Below are 5,180 nucleotides of genomic sequence, written 5' to 3'. Positions count from 1 at the left end.
TTATTTTCTACTAAAATATTTATTTACAAATACATTTCATACCATAAAATATTTTATTGAAAACCATGCTTTATTGAGATTTATGCTTTATTTTTTATTATTTAATAATACAAATAAGTGATAGTTTTATAACTTTTCCAGATATAAAGCTATTTATGGGGTCAGTGGTTTATATATATTTTTTGATAAAATTAAATAATTTAGAAAAATGAAGCAACTTATTTAAAGTAAAAATCTATATTCAATTTATAATCCATTTGTAATAACAATAGATTAGAAATGGAAATCTGATTATGTATTTTATTAAAATATTGCAAAATATCCATTTCTAGTACGTTTTAAACACTAATGGATTAGAAACTATCATATTATTATAAATATTCTTGAATTAGTAAGTTATTTAATCATTATGAAGTATAAGTTTCAAAATTATTTTGAAGTATAATATATTTTATCTAAATTTTGTGAAACATTGACGAATAATCAAATTTTAATGGTATACTTTATTAAAAAAATATATAGAAAGGCCATAAACAAGTTTGATACGTCGATTGTTGTTTTATTTTATATTTTATAATATTTTAATAAAACATATTTATAAGCATCATTTTTAATAAAATATTTGTACTATTAAAATATCCGTTTACAAATACATTTCATATTGTAAAATATTTTATTAAAATTTTATGTTTTTTGTTATTTAAAAATACAAATAAATTAGGATTTCATAAATATTGCATAAATAAATTTATTTATGGGATTAGAGATTTTGAAATATTTTCAAAAAATAAATAATCAAGAAAGTGAAATAACTTATTGAAAATAAAAACCTATATTCTGTTTCTAATCGGTTTATAATAGAAATGGATTAGAAACGGAGATCTTATAATTTATTTTATTAAAATATTCCAAAATACCCATTTCTAATTTGTTTCAAATAGAAACATATTAGAAACAGTTTAGAAAAGGATTTAAGTTTTTCGTATAAATTTTATACTATTTTAATAAAACATATTTGTAAGTGTCGTTTTTAGTAATATATTTTTGCTATTAAAATATCCATTTAAAAATACATTTCATATTTTAAAATATTTTATTGAAAATTATGCTTTATTTGTTATATTTAAAAAATACAAAGAAATTAGCATTTAATAAATATTCCAAATACAAATCTATTTATGGGATCAAGGGTTTGTAAATAATTTTCACAAAATAAATAATTTACAAAAATAAAGCATCTTATTCAAAATAAACACCTATTTTTTTGTTTCTAATTGGTTTGTAATATCAATGGACTAGAAACGGAAATTGGATAATGTATTTTATTAAAATATTACAAAGTATCAGTTTGTAATCTGGTTCTAATAACAAACAATTAGAAATGGATATTCTATATTACTTTAATAAAAATAGCATTGTATATAAGTCTGTAATTTGTTTCAAAATAACAACGTATTCAAAATTATTTTCTAAGATAAACCCAAGATCTCCAATTGTATAAGTTTGTAACATGTTTCAACTTATATAACATTGAATATAAGTTTCTAATCTGTTTCAAGATAACAACGTGTTCGAAATTATTTTTTAAGATAAACCCTACATCTCTAATTATTATAAATATTTTCAAACTTGTAAGTTATTTAACTAGTATGCAATTTAATTTTTCAAAATTATTTTGAAGTAAAATTATATTATCGTAATTTTGTGAAAAATAGATGAATAATTAAATTTGTATGTTATGCCTTATTAAAAATATTTAGAATGGCCGTGAACAAGTTAGATATGTCGATTGTTGGTTTTAATATATATTTTATAATATTTTAGTAAAAGATATTTGTAAGTGTCATTTTTAATTAAATATTTGTAATATGAAGAAAAGGAATATTTTAGCAAAAACCTATATTCCGTGTCTAATCCGTTTCTAATAGCAACGGATTAGAAACGGAAATCATATGCTGCATATTATGTATTTGATTAAAATATTGCAAAATATATGTTTCTAATCCGTTTCAAATAGCAACGGATTAGAAAACGATTAGAAACAGATTGACGATTTTGGTATAAATTTTATAATATTTTGATAAAAAAATTTGCAAGTTTTGTTTTTAATAATTTAGTTTTGCTAATAAATAATTAATTTACAAACACATTTTATATTCTAAAATATTTTGTCAAGAATTATGCTTTATTTTTTATTATTTAAAAATACAAAAAATTAGCATTTTATAGATATTACGGATATGAATTTATTTGTGGGATCAAGGGTTTGCAAATGTTTTTTCAAAAATTAAAATAATCATGAAAAATGAAGCAACTTGTACAAAATAAAAAAAAAGTATGTTTCATTTCTAATCCGTTCATAATGGCAAAGGAGTAGAAACGTAGATATAATAATGTGTTTTATGAAAATATCACTAAATACAAGTTTTTAATCAGTTTCAAATAACACTGCATTAGAAACGGATGTTCTACAAAATTTTGAACAAAAATGACATCGAATATCAGTTTCTATTCCATTTCAAAATAGCAAAGACGCGGCATAAGCAGATCCGCAATTATTTTTAAAGATAAACCGGACACCTCCAATTATTATAAACATTTTTAAATTTGTAAGTTATTTAATTAGTATGCAACTTAATTTTTCAAAATTATTTTGAAGTAAAATATATTTATTGAAATTTTGTGAATAATTGATGAAAAATTAAATTTGTATGATATACCTTGTTAAAAATATTTATAATGATATGTAAATTGTTGTTATTAATATATATTTGATATTATTTCAGTAAAAGATATTTGTAAGTGTCATTTTAAATTTAATATTTGTACTATGAAGATTTCCAATTACAAATACATTTCATGCTGTAAAATATTTTATTGAAAATTATGCTTTAATTTTTTTTATTTTAAAAAACAAATAAATTAGGATTTTTTGATTATTCAAGATATAAAGCTATTTATGGAATCGGGGGTTTATAAATATTTTTTGCCACAAAATTTAGTATTCAAGAAAGATAAAATAACTTATTCAAAATTAAAACCTATATTCCGTTTCTAATCCGTTTCAAATAGCAACGGATTAGAAACAGGTTTCATATAATGCATATTATGTATTTGATTAAAACATTGCAAGATATCCATTTCAAATCCCTTTAAAATAGCAACGGATTAGAAACTGATTAGAAATGGATTTACGATTTTGGTATAAATTTTATAATATTTTGATAAAAAAAATATTTGTAAGTTTTGTTTTTAATAATTTCTTTTTGCTATTTAAAAAATCAATTTACAAACAAATTTTATATTCTAAAATATTTTGTCTAGAATCATGCTTTATTTTTTATTATTTTAAAATACAAATAAACTAGCATTTTATATACTCTTCGGATATAAGATTTCATTTACGGGATCAAGGGTTTTCACCATTGGTCAAAATTAAAATTATCAACAAATGACTTGTTTCACGAGACAATTTCGATGAAAAGTATGTTTCGTTTCTAATCCGTTCGTAATGTCAGCGAGTAGAAAGCGACAGATACTGTCAGTAATGTATTTTAAGAAATAGATCACTAAATGCGGTTTTTACAATCCATTACAAATAACACGTGTTAAGAAAGCTTGAATGTTCTTAGTGCTTTTGTACAAAATGACATGACGCGTGACCATTGGTTTCTATTCCATTTTTCAAAAATAACTTAGCTTGGATCACCAAGCGGATCCGAAATTGGCATAATGATCGACGGGGCACCTCAATTGTATAAAACATATTTTCATAAGTTGTTATTTAGGTACGAGTATGGAATTTAATTTTTCAAAATTATTTTGAAAGTAAAAATATTTATACAAAATTTTGCTTGAATAATTGATCGGACAATTAAGGAATTTTATACATGTCTACTGTAGTAAAAACATTTAGAGCCAGCTACGCAGACAAGTTAGATATTACTTCCATTTGTTGTTTGATAATATTTTAGTAAAAGATATTTGTAAATGTCATTTTTAATTAAATATTTGTAGTATAAAGATATCCATTCACAAATACATTTCATGTTGTAAAATATTTTATTTAAAATTTTGTTGTAATTTTTTAATTTTAAAATACAAATATTATTCCAGATATAAAGCTATTGATGGGATCGGGGGATTATAAATAATTTTTGCCACAAAATTAAGTATTCAAGAAAGATGAAATAACTTATTCAAAATAAAAACCTATATTCCGTTTAAAATCCATTTGAAATAGCAATGGATTATAATCGGAAATCATATAATGCATACTATGAATTTGATTAAAACATTCCAAAATAAACGTTTCTAATCCGTTTCAAATAGAGAGAGGATAGAAACCGATAGAGACTGGTTACTGATTTTGGTAATGATTTTCTGCTAATATTTTGCTAATAAAAATCATTTTACACGTGCATTTTATATTCTAAAATGTCCAGAAATATAGCCTATATATATGTATTTAAAAGCTGCAAATAGAAATAACATTTTGTAGATAGCCACAGTTTATAGATTTAACTTTGGGATCAAGGACTGACCGATGTGATTTAAAAATCACGTAATAATCCAAGAAAAATGCGAGCAACTACCACAGATGCTGTTTCGTTTCTAATCACGTCCGTAATGGCGGCGGTAGAAGCGATAGATATAATAATGTGTTTGTGAGAAATATCACTAAATAACGGTCAATCCATTTTCAAAATAACACCATATTAAAAGCGGATGTTTCTACATTATTTTGAACAAAAGGCCAGCGCTCAGAGCATTTTGTTTCTATTCAATTTCAAAATAGTAATTGATCATAAGCGTATCTGAAATTATTTTTAAAGATAAACCCTACAGCTCCAATTATTATAAATATTTTTAAATTTGTAAGTTATTTAATCAGTATGCAATTAAATTTTTCAAAATTATTTTGAAGTGAAAAATATTTTATCGAAATTTTGTGAATAATTGATGAACAATTAAATTTGTGTGTTATACCTTGTTAAAAATATTTACATATGTTGGTTGTTGTTTTTAATATATATTTAATAATATTTTAGTAAAAGATATTTGTAAGTGTTATTTTTAATTAAATATTTGTACTATGAAGATATCCATTTACAACTACATTTCATGTTGTAAAATATTTTATTGAAAATTTTACTTTAATTAGCAATACGTATTAACTA

This window comes from Dioscorea cayenensis, chromosome 8 (genome assembly GCF_009730915.1).
Source record: "Dioscorea cayenensis subsp. rotundata cultivar TDr96_F1 chromosome 8, TDr96_F1_v2_PseudoChromosome.rev07_lg8_w22 25.fasta, whole genome shotgun sequence".
Taxonomy (NCBI): domain Eukaryota; kingdom Viridiplantae; phylum Streptophyta; class Magnoliopsida; order Dioscoreales; family Dioscoreaceae; genus Dioscorea; species Dioscorea cayenensis.
Note: the sequence above shows the minus strand (reverse complement) of the source record.